Genomic DNA, 22,367 nt, shown 5'->3' on the forward strand with positions numbered 1-22,367 from the left:
CTTTTCAATAAATACCATAATTACCTTATCCCTATTTCCTCATCTGAGTCTGCACTTGGTTTCACCTGCTCCACCCCGCTTAACAGTTTGTATGAGAGAGATAGAGCGAGAGAGAGAGTGTGTGTGTGTGTGTGGGCGTGCATGCGTGTGTGTGTGTATGCATGTACAATGTACGACACCATAAGTACACTTCAGTAGATACTCATGTATGGAGCTCATGTACCAAATCAAAGACACAGTAGAGGGGCGGTCTATATGCCATGTTAGAGGTACATGTAACACTGATCAAGGGATGCTCTAGTTGATAAAACCTAATATCAAAAGGAAAATATGAGCTTCTAGTCCAATGGCAATATTTCCATGACAAGTGATTTTAAACCCGCAAAAGCCACTAAGTGGAGTCATCCACCTGTGAATGATATGAAGCATGCACTTGTCAAAACTAAACTCCTGAGTGGCGCAGTGGCATAAGGCACTGCATCTCAGTGCTAGAGGCGTCATTACAGACCCTGGTTTTATCCTGGGCTGTGTCACAACCAGCTGTGATCGGCCAGCGCACAATTGGGCCAGCGTCGTTCAGGTTAGGGGAGGGTTTGGCCGGAGTATGCCATCATTGTAAAATAAGAATCTGTTCTTAACTGACTTGCCTAGTTCTATAAAAAAATGGCATTGTAAATGCATAGGTGTAGACAGCGAAATGCAGAAGTGTTTGGAAAGCCAACTGCAATGCATAGGCCTCTATAACAAGAACATTTTCAGGGCCATGGACAGCCAACATGCATAGCCCTCTGTACTGTAGTACTTTCAGGACACTGGACAGCGTCTCCACATATTTTCTCTTGCTGGTGCAAACACAAAGTCACTAGTTATTAATTCACACTGGGTACGGTGTACAACCATTATTCGTCATCTGGCAAGTGTGTGCTCCCTAATCCATTAGTGTTTGTGTGTGTGTGTGTGTGTGAGTGAGTGAGTGAGTGAGTGAGTGAGTGAGTGAGTGAGTGAGTGAGTGAGTGAGTGAGTGAGTGAGTGAGTGAGTGAGTGAGTGAGTGAGTGAGTGAGTGAGTGAGTGAGTGAGTGAGAGAGAGAGAGAGAGAGAGAGAGAGAGAGAGAGAGAGAGAGAGAGAGAGAGAGAGAGAGAGAGAGAGAGAGAGAGAGAGAGAGAGAGAGAGAGAGAGAGAGAGAGAGAGAGAGAGAGAGAGAGAGAGAGAGAGAGAGAGAGAGAGATGCGTCGTTGGGTTTTGTTCCTGTTTCATATGACTAGGTTTTCATTGAAACAGTCACACAAAAAACAGTCACACAATGTAAAAGCGCGGTGGTAAGGAGCGGTGGTAATGCATTCTTTAGGAGTCAATATTTGATTTCGTCCCGGACCCTGCTGTTGTCAGAGCTTCATCATTTTATTCAAACCTAGACTCTACACTTTCCCCAGTAGTCCGATTTGGGGTTGCTTTACCGTTTGTCATGCTGTCTTCTTTAGGGGATTTCAAAGTTGAACCTTTATAATCGTTGTTAATCAACAAATAAAGTCACGACACGGTATATCGTTCCTCCCCACCCTTATTTCCCCCCTCCTTCTCTCCGGTTCGTCTCGTGTGGTTCAGTCCCACCCCCTGCCGTCTGGTATTGCCGTCGTCTACAATACAACGCTGTATTCTCAGTACCTCCCCCTAGTTTCGCTTCCTTTTGCACTGCACTCGATCAGTCTCTACCTACCTTCCTCGGCATCCTCACTACCACCTCTTCACCTGCGAACGACTTTCACGGATCCGAGCTCGCCCGAACCTCCCTAGAACACATCGGGATATTTCTTCTTATCTATCGAACTCCCGTTTCCCCACGGGTCGACTTGGTCACTCTGTTTCTCTGTGTACTCATGCTTACCAACTTGCCGAACCGAAGGATTTCTCTCTCTTGAGCATGAGAAGGACCGCCAACTCATTCACAATTCAACATCTAAGATTGAGCTACCAGCATGCACACTGGATACATATGCTCCAGCAAAAGTTTTCGTACAGAAAACTAAAGCACCTTGGACCACATATTCCGAGCACAGGGGAGAATCAGTTTTAGGTAAGCCTGCATAAGTGTAGCTTAATTTGCGTTAAATTGTACTGTTTTATATACACACTATACCAGTTATTAGAGTAGCTAGAGGTTATACTGCTTATGGTTATATAGCTGGTTATATAGCTTATTGACAGTTATGGCGATTTTGCATGGTCAACATGACAGACTACAGTGTTTTTTTCTGGACGGATGCGTTTTTTTGCTTTATCATTGTCAAATCAGGCAGCGTGTTGTCTTATATGTAGCCAATGTGAGTTTTGTGTTTCCATGTGTCCAACCTATGTTGTTGTTATTTATCTCAAGTAACATTCACTAAATGTCCATTACTGTGGACATGAACAACGCTAGATCCTAATAATTTACATTTAAATGCAAAGTGAGTTGGTGGTTCAGTGCAGTAGGCGATAGGCTGAATTCTCTTCGCATATGACTGGAGACGGCATGTATGTACTGCGAGGCTGCAGAGGACGAAATAATGAAAGAGCGTAATAGTGAGGGGGAGAAAGCAATAAAAATCAGTTTTCAGTCCACGCATAGTTTCTTTCACACTGACCCTCGCCTCAATGAATGGACCGTCTGAATCAGACAAGGGCACATTGAAGTTCCAGGCACAGCATCATAATATGCTTGTGTATTTTGTTCTAGAAAAAACGGGGTTCAGCTCAAACGTCGATTCCCATTCCCATGTGGGATTATATCAACATTACTACAGTTGATTGTGCAATGTGCGTCCCTATCAGTTCGTTTTACAACATACGACTTAAATACCTATGCTTCTGAAATTCAAGTCTTATGCCGCATTTCAATTGCTCACATTTCAAGCATCGTTAGTTTGTTTCTAGCGAAGTGTGGAATGAAGGCTACCCGTTTCACCTGCTGTATGGACTGTAATGCAATGGTGAAATGCATTAATGTTTGATGTTAGTCTCTCAGTTGTTAATATGCAGTAATTGGTGTGTCACTTATTTGATCTTATCCATGAATACTTTCAAACACAGTTTAGACAGAGTCCATCGTGCAAGTGTATGCGTGTGTGTATGTGTGTATAAATATAGCAAATTACACAATATCAGGACTGTTGCCTCATTAGTCTACCTTTTCAACACAAACCTGTATGTTGGAGAGCAGCTTGATCAATAATTCAAAGATGCTGATGTTAATGGCTTATTCAAATTGATTCAACAGAGCAGAAATATTATGATCAGAAAATATATGTATGTTTATGAGGTTGCACCATCGAGCCAAAGTTGCCTCTCCCTCCCTTCAAGTGAAGTTGTGTGAGTGCGCTACTGTCGACTAACTGCTGGGGGAGCTCGCGCTCTTTTGGCCCATGTGTCATATTATCATCTACAGGCAGGATAATTGACTGGTGCTGATGAATACACGATTAGAAATGCAACTCCACTTTTAGTGGGCAATTCGTTTTTTAGAACTAATGACTGGGTTTTAAAACTAACGTCTGGGACTTCTTCTTCTTTACTTTGTGCCTTTAGATATGTGCAAATAGTGTTCTTCATCCTTCAGATCAATCATGTACTCACGGTCTTCCTCTCCCGAACCCATGTTAATTACACAACAGACAAATGTCATTTCAAACAGACATGGCACAGCAAGGATTGAACTAAGATACATTTTCTCTTGACATCTTCATATGAATCAAATCATAATAACGACATATACTGTAGAGTGGTCATTTCAACATGTTCATTGACCAAGATAAAAGTAGGCCACAGCAGCAGCAAGAACAGATTTACTGTCATTTTTAATATCAATATTGACATCATATCCATGCTGCCATGTGGCCTGTTTTGTGATCAACACCAAGTTGAAAGTTGTCAATCGATATAGCTCTCTTCAAGTCCACTCTGAATGACATTCCATTTCTACTCTGCATTTTAAGTGCAATGAACACTTTCCAATAACTATTTTGTCAAGCAAGGCATTAACACATACATATTGACAGTATGCCAATATGTTATATCACATTATTCTGCGATTAACATGCATGAAAAAATGGCTACAATCACAAAACAAAGTCTTTTTTAAATATTTAAAATGGCAAATTCAATCAGATGGCCTTTATATTTCATATATGATGGCAACATATAATCATTTTCAAAGAGAAACGGCTCACAATCACATATGCCAAAAAGAAAATGCCTGCAGTAGCTTGAGGCTACAGCTGTGTCCCATGCTTGGTGACACTGTGTTGACGAAGCCTTCAAAGCCTGGGAGTACATGCTGCAGCATAATGTTTTGTGACTCCTGCTGTGCACTCCAATGATGGATTGATTGCAACCTCATGTTGCCATGATTCACAAAGGCAAATAAAGGACTACACACTAGAGACTCCACACTCACACACACACACACACACACACACACACACACACACACACGGATTAGGGGGCATAGTAGCACATTCTCCCTAAATAGATAAACTGGGTGGTAGGCAGTGGCCCATTCTCCTGATGTATGGACAAGAATATCAAATACAAGCCCTCTCAGTGCTGGAGCTAGAAGAGCTAACTGTCTCACATTGCCAAGAGGCATCAGGCGTCTCCACTATTGGCCGGACTAGCAGTGTGTGCTGGTTGCAGCTGGAGTGGCCGGAAAGGATTCCTTCCAGAGGGAATAAATAACCTGTTTTGATGGGAGGAAAAACAACAGTGGTCAAATCAAGCCATGTGTCAGAACAACACACAACGGACGGTGAACTTCATTCCAAATTGCAGTGGTAATCATTTGACCTGCAGTTGTCCTCTGGCCTGTACTTCTCCTCTGGGGCTACCTCAAGACCTAAGCAGAAATGAAGTTGCTGGATGTGTTAGTTGACGTGATGCTACTGTGGGCTTGCTTGACTAGTAACTAAAGACAAACAGATCTGCGACTTGTACCTATATGTTATGTACTCCTATATAAAATGTTCCTATATGCACTTGCCCAGAGTGCAACTGTGAGATGTGCATACTGTATCTCACCATGCACTCATATACATATATGTATTTCCTACTTACTCTATGTACTTTCCAGTACAGTAGTGAGCTAATGGGATGAGCATGCATGGCTTACCGTGCACAGCAGGGATAGTGCCCTACAGCTGAAGCCTCAAAAACCTCTCAGCGAGTCAATCAAGGCAGACATTTTTTTATGCCTGCAAAATTAATATAGACACCTCAATCAATTATTTATCAGTCAAATACGTACCTTCAGGAGGTATTCACATCCCTTGACTTTTTCCACATTTTGTTGTTACAGCCTGAATTTAAAATAGATTAAATTGAGATTGTTGGTCACTGGCCGACATACAATACCCGATAATGTTAAAGTGGAAATATGTTTTTCAAATTTTTTACAAATTATTCAAATGTAAAGCTGAAATGCATTGAGTCAATATGTATTCAACCCCTTTGTTAAGGCAAGCCTAAATAAGTTCAGGGGTAAAAAAATTCTTAATTACAAGTCCCATAATAAGTTGCATGGACTTGATTTTTTTATGACTACCTCATCTCTGTACCTCACACACACAATTATCTGTAAGGTCCCTCAGTAGAGCAGTGAATTTCAAACACAGATTCAACCACAAAGACCAGTGAGGTTTTCCAATGTCTCGCAAAGAATAGCACATATTGGCAGATGGGTAAAAATGAAGAAAAGCACACGCTGAATATACCTTTGAGCATGGTGAAGTTATTAATTACACTTTGGATGGTGTATCAATGCACCCAGTCACTACAAAGAAGCAGGCGTTCTTCCTAACTCAGTTGCCAGAGAGAAAGGAAACAACTCAGGGATTTCACCATGAGGACAATAGTAACTTTAAAACAGTTACAGAGTTTAATGGAGGTGATAGAAGAAAACTGAGGATGGATCAACAACAATCCTAACATAATTGACAGAGTGAAAAGAAGGAAGCCTGTACAGAATTTAAAAAAAGAAATGCATCCTGTTTGCACAAGGAACTAAAGAAATACTGCAAAATCAATAAACTTTTTGTCCTGAATACAAAATGTTATATTTGGGGCAAATCCAATCCAAAACATTACTGAGTACCACGTTCCAAATTTTGAAGCATAGTTGCAGCTGCATCATGTTATGGGTATGCTTGTAATCATTAAGGACTGGGGAGTTTTTCAGGATAACAAAGGAACGTAATGGAGCTAAGCACAGGCGAAAACCTGGTTCAGTCTGCTTTCCACCAGACACTGGGAGATGAATTCTCCTTTCAGCAGGAAAACACGAGGCCAAATCTACACTGGAGCTGCCTTCCAAAAAGACTGAATGTTCCTGAGTGGCCGAGTTACAGTTTTGACTTAAATCTGCTTAAAAATCTATGGCAAGACTTAAATGGTTGTCTAGCAATGATCAATTAACAATTTGACAGAGCTTGAAGAATTGAAAAGAACAATGGGCAACTATTGTACAATCCAGGTATGCAAAGCTCTTAGAGACCTACCCAGAAAGTCTTACAGATGTAATTGCTGCCAAAGGTGATTGTAATGGGTTTGATGAGATATTTCTGTATTCAATAAATTTGCTAACATTTCTTAAAACATGTTTTCACTTTGTCATTATGGGGTATTGTGTGTAGATGGATGAATTATTATTTTTTTAATCCATTTTGAATTCAGGCTGTAACACAATAAAAAGTGTAATAAGTCAAGACACATTAATACTTTCTGAAGGCCCTGTAGACTGTACAGTATATGCACCTTCATCAGCGGGTGAACCCTAATGCTATGTTATCTTCTTATGGCTGCAGCCCGACGCCGGTACACTTATGACAACAGCCACTTCAAGTGCAGGGCGCGAAATTCAAAATATATATATTTTTTAAATATTTAACTTTCACACATTAACAAGTCCAATACAGCAAATGAAAGGTACACATCTTGTGAATCCAGCCAACATGTCCGATTTTTAAAATCTTTTACAGTGAAAACAGCACGTATATTTATGTTAGCTCACCATCAAATACAAAAAAGGACAGACATTTTTCACAGCACAGGTAGCATGCACAAAGCCAACCTAACTAACCAAGAACCTACCAAACTAACCAACAAACAACTTCATCAGATGACAGTCTTATAACATGTTATTCAATAAATCTATGTTTTGTTCAAAAAATTTGCATATTTCAGGTATAAATCATAGTTTACATTGCAGCTACAATCAGAAATTGCACCGAAAGCAGCCAGAATAATTACAGACACCAACGTCAAATACCTAATTACTCATCATAAAACAAAACAAAAGATATATAATTTTTGACTAACCTTGATATTCTTCATCAGATGACAGTCCTATAACATCAGGTTATACATACACTTATGTTTTGTTCGAAAATGTGCATATTTAGAGCTGAAATCAGTGGTTATACATGTTGCTATCTTAGCTACTTTTTCCACAACGTCTAAACAGCAACGATATTTTTCTGACACTTTTTATGACACACATATTCTGACCAAATAGCTATTCATAAACATCACTAAAAAATACATGTTGTATAGGAAATGATAGATCCATTAGTTCTTAATGAAATCGCAGTGTTAGAATTCAAAAAAATTACTTAATTACGACATCTGTAAGGGCTGTCGTTCTCCTCATCCTCGGACGAGGAGAGGAGAGAAGGATCAGTGGACCAATACGCAGCATTAGGGAAATATGCCATCTCTTTATTTGACACGACGGCACACGAAAACAAAACACTTACAAAATTACAAAACAAGAAAACGACGTAGATGAAACCTGAACATGAACTTAACTAACTAAACGTAAAACTCACGGACAGGAAACAGACTACATCAAAACGAACGAACAGCCAAACAGTCCCGTATGGTACATACATCGACGACACAGGAGACAATCACCCACAAACAAACAGTGAGAACACCCTACCTAAATATGACTCTCAATTAGAGGAAAACGCAAAACACCTGCCTCTAATTAAGAGCCATACCAGGCAACCCAAAACCAACATAGAAACAGAAAACATAGACTGCCCACCCAAAACACACGCCCTGACCAAAAACACATACAAAAACAACAGAAAACAGGTCAGGAACATTACAACATCCAGCTTCGGTATAGCTGAGTACCCAAACGTTGGGCGCCGACGACTAGCTCACATGAACGACAGATATATGAAATAGCATCATAAAATGTTTCTTACTTTTGCTGATCTTTCATCAGAACGTTGGACAAGGGGTCCTTTGTCCAGAACAGTCGTTGTTTGGATTTAGAACGGCCACTTTCCCTCTCGATTTAGCAAGCGCACTAGCCAAGTGGCACGAATCGCTCCATCGTCAACAAAGTCAGAGAACGGAACACGGCAAAACTCCCGAAAATTTTTCAATAATCTGATTAAACTATATTGAAAAAACATACTTTACGATGATATGGTCACATGTATCAAATAAAATCAAAGCCGGAGATAGTAGTCGCCTATAACGACAGCTAAACAGAAGGCAAATCCATGTCTCTCTTCGCGCCTTCCTGAAAACAGGAAATGGAGGACACGTCATTCCATGAGCTGTAATTCAAGTCCAGATCAAGTTACACAGTCCATTTCTTCTCTCACTCCTTGTCGACATCTAGTGGAAGACGTATGAAGTGCATCTAAACTAATAAATAACAAGGGCTTTAATAGGCAGCCCCTGGAACAGAGCCTCAATTTCAGACTTTCCACTTCCTGTCAGGAAGTTTGCTGCAGAATGAGTTCTGTTTCACTCACAGATATTATTCAAACGGTTTTAGAAACTAGAGAGTGGTGTCTATCCAATAGTAATAATAATATGCATATTGTACGAGCAAGAATTGAGTACGAGGCCGTTTGAAATGGGCACCTTTTATCTGGCTACTCAATAGTGCCCCTGCAGCCCAAACAGGTTATACACTGGTGGTGAAGCTGAAGATTAACTGACATTATCTATCCCCGCACATATGTGTGGTTGTGAAATACCAATATTATTTCTAACCTGTAAGTGAATGTAGGTGTATAACAATGTGTAAAATGTTGATTTATTTGACTATTTCTAATATCATACACAAAAAAGAGCGTGTAATGATTCACCGGAAATCAAGACCCATACAATATTCACTGGCAGAATATCTACAGATGAAAACATTAAATAAACTTCAACCGTATAATTATGACAGCCTAGCCATCAATCAGACCAGGCCCAAAACAACAACAACAACACAATCATGTTTACTTCAAGAAAGTCTAATGTTTGGTCAGTATAAAATAAGTGAGGTTGATTCACAAATGTAATCCCAAACTTTACCCAAAGGCAGGACCAAGGAAAATGTGCATTCATTTAAGGAGAGCAAAGAACATAGCCTGAGGAACATTGATTGACCAGATACGTTTCTGTTGAAAGACATAGTAGTCTGTACAAACTTGTGAACGTGACCTTGGCTTGAATCATCTTGATTTTAGTGCACAGCATATTATCCAGTGTCTATATGGGTTCACATTTTCAGTGTTAAATTAACACACAGTTTAGTTTAAAGCCTTATTTGCATATTTCCCAGAGTGCCTTGCCTTTCAAGTGAATTGTAGAGTTACCACCCATGACTGTATTTGTTAGTGACAGAGAGATAGTTATTGAATTCATTAATTTTCAATCCTGCAGCATTCACCAAGTGATTATTTTATCATTAATTTAAATATATATTTTTTCTCTGTTTAGTTTTTCCAGATATTTTAATTGTTTTATTTTTATAGAAAAACCACACAATTCAATATTTTAAGTCCAAAACAATGCTTAAACCACACCAGGAGACCACTGTTGAGGTCTGGGAAAAATCTAAGAATATATTTTTTGGGGGGTGTTGATACCGTTCATTCAGTGTACTGCAGCAAAATAACTTGTTTGGTTAGCGGTGTTTCTGTAGCACACGTGATTTTAGAGTTTGCTAAACGAATCACCACTGGATTGATGAAAATAATCATGATCATTCTGCCAGATAGGCATAGGCTACGTTGTTGTGAACATTTAATTGAAAAGGTTTTTGGGAAAGCTTTTCCATCTACCAGAAAACAGTTATCATTATTAGCATCATCGGCTACACAAAGTGGTAGACAAACGCGCACACAGACAGGGGCATTCCTGCATTGCCTCTTCAGAAAGTACGAATCACTGAAGCATTTTGTTCATGTCTGATGATAATCTTGTGCAAATGAATTAATATTCTAAAAGGTTCAATACCTTTAGTTGATTTCCTACAAAGTTCAATACATTATTGAATTTTGTTGAATTCTGTTTTAATGTCTGGATTCCATGATTCCATCTACATTCTCTGCATCGCAGATTTTATAGGGCTCAACATTCAGAATGACTGCCTGCCAGGTTGGGAAGACTACGTTATGAGAGTGCCTAAACCATCTAAACTGGAACAGACATTTCATTAACAGATGCAGTAAGTCCAGATAGGATTACTTTAGACAATTTGAGTAGCATAAGATTAATTAATCAATCAATGTACGTGCAAACCAAGATATTTAAAAAAAAGTTTTGTTTTTTTAACCCTTAATAGAGCATGCTAGGAAATATGATAATGATGGGTGTGGTAATAATGATAACGCTGGTTATTAACACCAGTGAGTGTTCATTTAACACTTACAGAGTTAATTTAACACTTGAATCAACACTAGAAATGTTGCACTGAAAAGTCTGCACTATCCACTGGGAACAGATGTCAATTCAATGTCTATTCCATGATGGTTCAACGTAATTTCATTGAAGGGCATGGAAACAACCAGAGTGTGCCGAGTGGGTAGGTAACACTGGCCAATTTGCTGTGTGCAAGATTTTGTTTGGGATCTTTTTTTTTTACTCTTGTCTTGTATAATTTGATAGTTATCTTTTAGCTTCTAATGGATTAGATTAAATTTGAATAGGAGAGAGGCTGGTCTTTTTGAAAGGCATTTTCATCATGCCATAATAATGCAGCCTTTATTGAATCTAAACGGTATTAGCCTCAGGAGAGAGAATGCAATTAAAAGATAATAATGAAAAGTAAATCTTACTGCCTCGGGTCTACATTGTTTATTGTTTCTGGTCTTCTCACATTTGTATTTGTTTTGTAGGACATTTTTTTATCTTACAGCCTACATTTTCTGTATTTAGACAACAGCATACATGTTTGAAAGAATGTATGTATTACTATTTTATTGCTAAATGTTTCACTGTCAAGATCCAAATATTACTTTGGCCAAATCTAGAACTACAGTGCAATGAGGGTTGTTCTTGATATGCATTTGAATGAATCACTGACGGACAGAGACAATTTGGATAATTATAGCATATGTAATTTTGCTGATGACCTGATTCTACAGTTGTAGTATCTTAATTTGATCACCCTGTCAAAGGAGAACATTCCTGCAATGCAGGACATTTTTCAATTATGTGTATTTGCAGTTGAAAAAGACTTTTGAAGTTTAATTTCCACTTTGAACTTTCAGACTTGATTTTTCCTTGTATCAACCCCTATAAAAATGTCAATTCATTATAATCCACACAATAATTAAAATGTCCTGTTGCTGCAGGATTATTTTCCTGCAGTAGCAAACACGCTCAAATTAAGATGCTATGCATATGAAGCAACATGTTGGTTTTTATGCCACCACTGTCAAAGCTATCAGTCAGGAATGAAGGCTTTATGGCTTCACAATCACAAACACATTGCCATTCCTGAGACCATGTATAGTTGACAGTGTATCTTGGTATGTTGATGGGTGGCCCTATTCATGCAGGTATACATTTTCTCATTAATATAAAACATTATTATCATCATAAATCTTGCCATATATGCCATTCATCATGATTGGCACCAATAAAAGTGATATGGAATCCTTACAGTCTAACTACAGCTTTTCCTGGGTGTTGGGTGGCCAATCAAAAATGCATATTATGACCAATGGTAAAATAAAAAACAGGTTAATTGTGTAGATAATCCTCTAAGAATGCCGAAGGTCCAAACCTCATGTCTCTATCATAATATGTCATAATCTGTTCAAAACATATTAGAGTTCTTACCCTTGTAGGATGGTCAAAATTAGGGCGACTAAATCAATGGAGGCCAGAGAAAAGAAGTGGTCAAAAATCAGGAAAATAGAAACACGCCAGCTAGGCTGGATGCTGTGAGAGAATTAAGGCTATCTGATAGGCTTACCATTGAACTCATCATCTTTTTTGTCAAATATTAATGCGACGTTCCTGTTCTTTTTCAAAGACTTCTCACAAAAACAACCATATCTCCGTGAAATGTCAACGGAGCACTGAGCTATTTCTTTTCAAAGCCTTTTACATTTAATTCAGCTCATGTCATGGTAATTTTGCTATTTGCGGCACGCGGGAAACAACTTGGAAGACAACGACCACAAAATGTAAAATCCTCAAAAGTTTCAGCGAGAAAGCTGCACTGCTCTGTCAACAAGAGTTTGGTGCTTATTATTGGATGTATTAAGTTATGGAATACCAGTTTGTGGATAGAATGATAATGATATGTTTGAGAAAGACCCCGCTGAAAGATTCAGAACATGAAGAATCATATTTGTCTTGGTAAAATGTATTTTATAACATAAGGAAGTGCAATGTCATTGCCAAAGCGCGTTTTCACCCACTCTGAGCAGAGTGGGTGGACACCCTACTGAATGTCCTTTGAGCCACACTACACCCCCATAAATAACAAAGCCTCCACCATTTGGACAAAATTAGGACCCCTGAATCTTGAGAAAAAACCCAGAGGCCTCTGCAGACAGCAGACGCTTAGTACCTTGGTTTCCTACGTGTTGGGTTGGACTCTATTCTCCGGTTCACCTGATGACAGGTTAGAAAGAAGAGAGGGAAGAGAAGAAACTCCCCTACGGGTGCTATTGGGCATCCTTACTGTAGCCTGCTGAGGCTGCTGGGATTATTAATAAACAATGGCAACCTGGTGGGGGGGAAGGGATCCTGCCAGTTGGCAACTCCTCCTCACCGCTGGTACCAGTCAGTCCCCAGTCAGTTCAGTACAGTGAGGGGGCTGGCTGCCAAGGCTGCCTGGAAAATTAAAAGCTCACTAAGAAATTCCACATGTGCATCTCTCTTTCTCGCCATGCCTCGGTCGGTTGTCTTCTATCTCTGGCGAATTAGAGAATTAGCGTTGTCTTGAAGCTAATCCCCCGTTTGATATGTTGCTGTCTAAACCCACGTTTTCCTCCATGTTTTTTGATAGAAAATCCCCCCAAAAAACAGCAAGGCCATTTGTTTTTTCCTTGAGATCAAATAAAGATAGGGTTCAGAGATAAATGTTCTCTCTTTAATGAGATTTACTCATCCTGCACTATTTGGTGCTCTATCAGTGGTCTCCTTGAAACTATCCTCAGGACCATCTTCTCATATATTCTCACCACGAACTTAGTTGTGAATTGAGGACGGTGGTCTGCTTAGATGTAATTGGTGCACTATGTAGAAATAGAGGTACTTAGGCTACTCTGACTCAAGATGTTGATTCAGATTTGCCACGTGGGAGCATCTCTGACGTGGCTTTCCCAACAATTCTGAATGTCCTGACTTTGCCTGCTCACCCAGCAGACCAGCTGGCTGGTGTGTTTACGGTCATATTCAATCACTCCCTATCCCAGTCTGCTGTCCCCACATGCATCAAGATGGTCACCATTGTTCCTGTACCAAAGAAGGCAAAGATAACTGAACTAAATGACTATCGCCCCTTGGCACTCACTTCTGTCATCATGAAGTGCTTTGAGAGAATAGTCAAGGATCATATCACCTCCACCTTACCTGCCACCATAGACCCACTTCAGTTTGCATACCGCCCCAACAGGTCCACAGACGATACAATCACCATCACAAAGCACACTGCCCCATCCCATCTGGACAAGAGCAATATCTATGTAAGAATGCTGTTCATTGACTACAGCTCAGCATTCAACACCATAGTACCCTCAAAGCTCATCATTAAGCTTAAGGCCCTGGGTCTCAACCCCGCCCTGTGCAATTGGGTCCTGGACTTTCTGACGGGCTGCCCCCAGGTGGTGAAGGTAGGAAACAACCTTTCCAATTCGCTGATCCTCAACACTGGGGCCCCACAAGGGTACGTGCTCAGCCCCCTCCTGTACTCCCTGTTCACCCATGACTGCATGGCCATGCATGCCTCCAACTTAATCATCAAGTTTGGAGACGACACAACAGTAGTGGGCTTGATCACCAACAACAATGAGGCAGCTTACCTCTCACTCAACGTCAACAAAACAAAGGAGATGATCGTGGACTTCAGGAAACAGCAGAGGGAGCACCCCCCTATCCACATCGAAGGGACAGTAGTGGAGAAGGTGGAAAGTTTTAAGTTCCTCGGTGTACACATCACAGACAAACTGAAATGGTCCACCCACACAGACAGCGTAGTAAAGGCACAACAGCGCCTCTTCAACCTCAGGAGGCTGAAAAATGTGGCGTGTCACCTAAAACTCTCACAAACTTTTACAGATACACAATCAAGAGCATCCTGTCGGGCTGTATCACCGCAACTGCACCGCCCTCAACTGCAAGGCTCTCTAGAGAGTAGTGCGGTCTGCACAACGCATCACCGGGGGCAAACTACCTGCCCTCCAGGACACCTACACCACCCGATGTCACAGGAAGGCCAAAAAGATCATCAAGGACAACAAACACCCGAGCCACTGCCTGTTCACCCCGCTATCATCCAGAAGGCAAGGTCAGTACAGGTGCATCAAAGCTGAGACCGAGAGACTGAAAAACAGCTTTTATCTCAAGGCCATCAGTCTGTTAAACAGCCATCACTAACATAGAGAGGCTGCTGCCAACATACAGACCCAAATCACTGGTCACTTTAATACTTTTGGTTAGGGCTTGTAAGTAAGCATTTCACTGTAAGGTTGTATTCACTGTAAGGTTGTACACCTGTTGTATTCGGCACACGTGACAAATAAACTTTGATTTGATTTGAAATGGATTTAATAATGTTTACATATCCTACATTACTCATCTCATATGTATATACTGTGTTTCATACCATCTATTGCATCTTGTCTATGCCGCACGGCCATTGCTCATCCATATATTCACATGTACATATTCTTATTACATCCCTTTACATTTGTGTGTACAAGGTAGTTGTTGTGAATTTGTTAGATATTACTGCACTGTCGGCACTAGAAGCACAAGCATTTTGCTACACTCGCATTAACATCTGCTAACCATGTGTATGTGACCAACAACATTTGATTTGAAGTGCGTGAAAATAGATCATGTCATTTTGTAAGGATGTCTTTGGCTCAAAGACGGATGGCTATGAGATAGATGAAATTTTCTAAGAAACAACCTTAAACACTGGGCACATACATTGTTTCCACTTAATTTCAATGAAATTATGTTGAACCAACGGGGAATAGACGTTGAATTGACGACTGTGCCCAGTGGGTAGGAATCTCTGCAATGGTTTGAGACTAGATACAGTTATTTGCTAGCGTCACATCATCATTGTTGTTATCATCATAATCTTCTACTTATTTTTCATCCTCTTCCTCATCACCCCACCGTCATCATCATCATCATCACTGACTGCATGCATAAGCTCTTGATCTGGTGCCATTGTTCAGCTCAGAGTTAAGCTGCCTTTTTAGCGCCTTGTACAGAGAGCAAGACTTTAAAAAAAAGCCACCAAGTCATTCAGGCAGTCCTGAATCTACCCAACAAAACTGCAATATCAGCTATAGGGGGAAAATTGCTTGGTGCAGCGGGTTTTCGACATCGCCTGCTCGGTCCCTCACAATAACGTGCGGCCAGGTGTAGAGGGAGGAGGAGGAAAAACAAGAGGAGTCTGCTTGATTTAGCGGTAATTATAGAGAGTATTTCCTCCGTCTCCCCTCTCTCTGTGAGTGGAAACGAGTTTCCAATTCTATGTCCTGTCACCTCGTGATCACTAACGGGTAGAAAGTACCTATTAGAGATAGGGCAAATTGCAGGGGGCTTCTAACATGGTCCTCGTTGGGGAGCTTGGGGTGATGGTGAGGGGGAGGATGGGGAGTGAGGGGAGATGGAGGTTGAGGTGTTGAGGAGACTGTGGAAACTGTTTTAAAACTCTGAAGACTTTTCCGAGGCAATGACTTCGACATTTGAACTCAGGGAATACATCCGTACTATTTTTTCCCCCACATATAAAATAGAGGGAAGTCCTGCTCTAGGAGTGTGATGTAATTTCCCTTTCTTAGAATGAGACCGCTTCTAGAGTTCAGAAAATAGACCCTCTTTTTAAGGGTGAGTGCTTCTGGTGATGTGGCTACCTTAGTAATGACAGTATCAGCAATGGCTGACGCCCATGATATTGCATTTGATTAATAGTTTTTAGGATACTATTAGATCATGATAGAGATGCACACTTGGTAATTTTCAAGGTCTTGTTTGATCCTAAGCCAGCGTTTCCCAAACTCGGTCCTTGGAACCCCAAGGAGGCACCTTTTTGTTTTTTGCCCTATACACTACACAGCTGATTAAAATAATCAACTAATCATCCAGCTTTAATCATTTGAATTAGCTGTGTAGTGTTAGAGCAAAAAACAAAAGGTGCACCCCTTGGAAGGATCCCAAGGACCGGGTTTGGGAAACGCTGTCTTAAGCCAATGCTACTCAGTCATCTTTCTTTATAAGCTGGGAAAGTGCTGCTTCCAACAGCCAACTGAGTATATAGACTTAAGTGAAACAACCTCATTGTCAGTGATATGCGTCATTATAGCAGTCTACAGCAGATACATTTTCCATACTCTCCAAATCCTCAATCCCACTATCTTTGTTTGCTCGGTATTGACTCAAGGCCGAATTCTAACTTCAGTGCTTTTAACTGTACTGCATTGATGGACGTGCAGATTTGTGTGAATATGTCCATGTCTGAAGTTAGAATTAAGCCCATTTCGGTCGATGCCTTTTCACTTCAATAGATGAATCAGTTGCACCCATTTTGAGCCATAGGAGAAATTGGGAAAATGTTGATTGAGCAGACCAACTGTGATTCGTAATATGTTGTGTACCCACCCAACTGGAGGATGATTGAATGACATAGACTTGGGCAACCTAACTCCATCAACAGTTTTCTCCATTTGCGTGTTCCCTAATTTAAAAACACATGAAATCACCAGCCACCAAAACTATGCCTATGCATTATACAAATCAGTGTTATCGGTTGCTTCTCAGATTTGGCTTCTATTTAGGCTTACTTTGCACAACAGACAAATCCCTTCAATCATTAATTCGAGACGTTCGTCAAAACCTCCGTGCATTTGAAATATAAATGCGATGCAGTCGTTTGCGTATGGCGTGATGACTAATTCCTTCAATCATTAATTCGAGACGTTCGTCAAAACCTCAGTGCAACTTGATGCATTTCCTCATGAAAACCCTGCAGAACCAACAAGGGTCCCAGGCACTGAGATGGAAATGAGTCATGTTTGATGTTGTCAGACTGTTGACAGGGTGCTGACTGAAGACACAGAGTGTTGCAGACACACAATATCTCATGTGATTCAGTCAGTCAGCTTGGTGCTGATTTACTTCATATAGTGTAGTGCCTCATAATACGGCTAACTGGTGGTGTAGTTGTGTTACGCAGTGCTGCACCACATTTTGCAGGACACTGACTGCACACAGAGTGCTGTGTATTGAACCCTTGATGTTAATGCTCAGTCACCCATACCACTTACATGTACAGTATGCGCTGCTGCTGTGTTTGACAGGCAGAGAGAGACGCTAAGTTGATCCTCAGAGACAAGGGGCACGTAAGGACAAACACAAGCTCAAATAGGCAGGCATCCATCTACTCTTGTCAAATACCCTGTCAGACATGTACACACACACACACACACACACACACACACACACACACACACACACACACACACACACACACACACACACACACACACACACACACACACACACACACACACACACACACACACACACACACACCTGGCCCTGCTCTCCATCCATATATCCCCACAGAGTGCTGTGTTGTCCTGCTGATGGAGGTAATGCTGTTCGTTGTAATGATGAAGAGGCCTTTGTACGTGAAGCTAGCTGAAGCAGGTACAGTATCCTCTCCAGGCTTTACGCAAAGTCAGCACAACAACAATGGAGGGCAGAGCAGAGGCCATGGCGTGTAGAAGTCCCTATAGTGAGCATAAAAATTTGTAATGGAAGTTATGTTTTGATAGCTTTACAACGGAACACATAAAACATGTGTCTGTTGTGATATTCTATTTCATTGACCACCGACATTGACTTGTTATTTAGATTTTTGGAGTAGTCGTCTTTTTTGTTTGATTCGATGCATCATTTTCATAACCGCTGCTCCCTAGGGATATTTTATTTTTATTTTATTTTTTTATTTTATTTTTACCGTTATTTTACCAGGTAAGTTGACTGAGAACACGTTCTCATTTGCAGCAACGACCTGGGGAATAGTTACAGGGGAGAGGAGGGGTGATCTGCACGAATACAGACTGCATCCCATTTCAATAGACAGAAACTAACACTGGCTCTGGTTATGGAAGAACCTATATTCACAGAAGGCTTGTGACATCACCCAGTTCTGTTATGGCACCTAGCAAGTTTGGAAAATCTGGTCCTTTAATTATTTAGAATAGACGACATCTCCTTTCGGATGACATGGAACATAGATTCGCCCAGCACTTGTGGTGATGGATGAAGTGAGTCTCACTGTGTAGGGATTTATTACACACAGGCAGCATTACGATATGTTTACTTACAAAAATATAAATGCAACCTGTAAATTGTTGGTCCCATGTTTCATGAGCTGAAATAAAAAGATCCCAAGAAATGTTCCATACGCACAAAAAGCGTATTTCTCTCAAATGTTGTGCACAAATTTGTTTACATCCCATTTCTCTTTTGCCAAGATAATCCATCCACCTGACAGGTGTTGCATATCAAGAAGCTGATTAAATAGCATGATCATTACACAGGTGCACCTTGTGCTGGGGACAATAAAAGGCCACTCAAAAATGTGCTGTTTTGTCACACAACACAATGCCACAGATATCTCAAGTTTTGAGGGGGCGCGCAAATGGCATGCTTTTGACAGAGAATTTAATGTTCATTTCTCTACCATAAGTCGCTTCTGGCGTCAATTTAGAGTATTTGGCAGTATGTCCAACCGGTCTCACAACCGCAGACCATGTGTATGGCGTTGTGTGAGCAAGCAGTTTGCTGATGTTGTGAATATAGTGCCTCATGGCGGAGGTGGGGTTATGGTACGGGCAGGCATAAGCTATGGACAACGAACACAATTGCATTTTATTGATGGCAATTTGAATGCACAGAGATACTGTGACGAGATCCTGAGGCCCATTGTCGTGCCGTTCATCTGCCGCCATCACCATGTTTCAGCATGATAATGCACGGACCCATGTTGCAAAAATCTGTACACAATTTCTGGAAGCTGAAAATGTCCCAGTTCTTCCATTGGTTGCATAATCACCAGCTCTTGATCGATGTGTACGACAGCGTGTTACAGTTCCTGCCAATATCCAGCAACTTTGCACAGCCATTGAAGAGGAGTGGGACAACATTCTACAGGCCACAATCAATAGCCTGATCAACTCTATGCGAAGGAGATGTGTCACAGCAGATACTGACTGGTTTTCTGATCCACGCCAGTACCTTATTTTAAGGTCTCTGTGACCAACGATGCATATCTGTATTCCCAGTCATGTCAAATCCATAGATTAGGGCCTAATGAATTTATTTCAATTGACTGATTTCCTTATATGAACAGTAACTCAGTAAAATCTTTGAAATTGTTGGGTGTTGCGTGTCTATTTTTGTTCAGTATACATATTGGAGTAAGCAATATTGTTGTTGCATGGTAAATTAACACATTAGCCCTGTGGGTATGGCTTGGGAGCTATATAAAGAGGACAACTCAGGGGAAAGATGAGCAGCAGAGCAAATATTTCAAAGGCAGGAAGTCAAGAGCACTCCATTTAAAATAGGGGATGGTAGAATTTGGGTGGTAGAAACCAATATCATGGGCATGTTTTCACCAATGATAACCTCCATGAACTAGGGAGGGACGAAGAGAAAAGCTTTCCCTTTCTAAAAATGCACAATCCTTTCAGTCATATCAGCCCTTAAACGTCTGGCGTGGATACCTCTACATATGCAGTGTGTTTGAGTGTGTGTTTAAAGTGTTTTTGTATGTGCACACATAGTACCCTTTCACTACCTCTCCTCACTAAGCTATTGCCTTTGATTAAGTTATTGCCTTTGATTAAGCAAAGTGCTACCTATTTGCTCTGCTTCCGTGGCTGAACACATTCAAACCACTTTCCAACTACTTTCTATCGCTTAACGCCCTCTAAAACGCCTTAGGTGGCAGTGGCACAACTCCCATGAATTCCATCAAACACACAAAGTTGAACCTCTCCCCACGCCCCACCTCAGTGCAAAAACACAGCGTTTAATAATCATCGGAAAACAGCGAGGCAAAGCCGTGACCTCCATTTGTTTGCCGAGGCTATTTACAGCCGCCATGGCGCTTGTGTTTACGACTATCATTGAAGGCCTCGACATCATCAGAACAGAGAGATCTCATAACAATAATTTTTTCAGTTTTAATTCATTGGCAGCTCCTGTTTGCATCTGTTGTGAGACAGTGCCAAACTGTCTCGATAGTTTCCGTCCCAAATCATAATTATTTTAATCCCCATTCGAGTCAGGTATGATTATCATTACCAAGGGAGCCCTTGACACTAGGGTAATAACTGCACTGAAATGCATCCAGGTCTATCAGGCAGAGGCGTCCAATTCTACAGGAGGCAGGAAGAAAGTAAACAGCTGAGACTGTGAGGACCCTCATTAAAACAGTACACTGGCTAGTGAACAGAGCAGTGCTGCTACACTTTGAGAGACCACTTCATTTCAACTGCAGAAGGAGAAACAGAGATGTACTGCAGTTTCAAACTGGTGTTTGTGTGTGTTTTTAGGTACAGTATGTCTCTCTGTTTATGTGTTTGGTCTCTGACATGATATACACCTTCAAACATGCTCAATTCCCTATGACATACACATTCATTCAAATACAAGAATTGAAACTATAAATGATGTAGGACCTCACTCAAAATGGATCATTCAGCGGAGGGGGGTTAGAAGTGAAACGAGAACTCAGCCTTTGGAACTGAACAAAACAACTTTGCAATATTGATATTCCTACATCTGCTAGCCCTGATGCATAGCAGGCTCTGGGTGCTGCTGAGCTTTTTAGCTTCGCAAGGCTTCATGAAGGAGGAATTGAGATGGGAGCGTAAGGCTTTTTCTCTACCATCTGCTAGGTGTCTGCAGATTCCTTCTGATTTATGGGTTGCGTCCTCTTTGCTACACTCCTTCTGCTTTCCCTCCGTTTCACCAATTTATGATGTTGAATTAAGAACAATGGAACCGTTGACCGTCCCCTTTAAAACCCCTATACCTCCTCTCCTCAGAGCAAGACGGCGGTCGAATAGCTTCCCGGAGTAGAGAGAGTCTCCTTCCAGGGAGCTCGGGAGGCACTGTATGTGTCAAGAAGTGAAATGGGGGATAAACATTGTACTGGGGCTGGAAATTAGGTCAGTAAATTCAGGCATGGCATTGCGTCGAGGGCAGAGAGTGGGTGGGTGGGTGGGTGGGTGGGTGGGTGGGTGGGTGGGTGGCGGAGGGGGAGAGCGGATCGTGGGCCCAGACAAAAATAACGCACTGCAGCGGGGACTGAACCTCGCTCGCTTAGTTCCAGGGGTCTGGTCCCCTGAGAGGGAAGCAGCTGTTCCATATTCCTGTCAGGGAGACAGGAAAACAAGAGCTGACTACAAACATGCCCTCCTTTGAAAACGTTTCAGTGAAAGGTTAGCGTTAGCCGTGGCGTGAATGAGGAAGTGCTGGTAACAACATTTTTGGGGGGGTTAGATTGTGATGCTATTAGGATTTGCTGAGGTAGGACGGTCGATGGCTGTCTCGCGACTCTTTGAGCATCACCGTGTAAACGGTTTCAGTGTGCAACAGGGATGAGGGAACAGCAATGTTTTTTTTAGGGGGGGCACTCCTGCCTCAGATTTTGAAATAGAGCGAGGCGAGTCATCCATCTTTCCACATCTTTCCACACATATTTCTCTGAGACAAAAAGCTGTCCCTGTGGTTCAATTTGAGCCTCGCGATACGTAGCACAGCTGCCTGACAACAACATTGCGTCACCCCCTCCAGCCCAAACCCAGCACCGATGGGAGG

General features: G+C 41.3%; 1 protein-coding gene across 1 annotated transcript in view; it reads left to right on the forward strand.

Moving 5' to 3' along the window:
* The first annotated feature begins 1,624 nt into the window (after positions 1 to 1,624).
* Positions 1,625 to 22,367, forward strand: part of brinp1 (bone morphogenetic protein/retinoic acid inducible neural-specific 1) — a 139,814-nt gene continuing 119,071 nt past the window's right edge. The window contains exon 1 of the mRNA XM_055936740.1: positions 1,625 to 2,073. The gene's annotated coding sequence lies outside the window, so the exon portion shown is untranslated. The remainder of the gene's footprint in view (positions 2,074 to 22,367) is intronic.

This window comes from Salvelinus fontinalis, chromosome 10, assembly GCF_029448725.1.
Source record: "Salvelinus fontinalis isolate EN_2023a chromosome 10, ASM2944872v1, whole genome shotgun sequence".
Taxonomy (NCBI): domain Eukaryota; kingdom Metazoa; phylum Chordata; class Actinopteri; order Salmoniformes; family Salmonidae; genus Salvelinus; species Salvelinus fontinalis.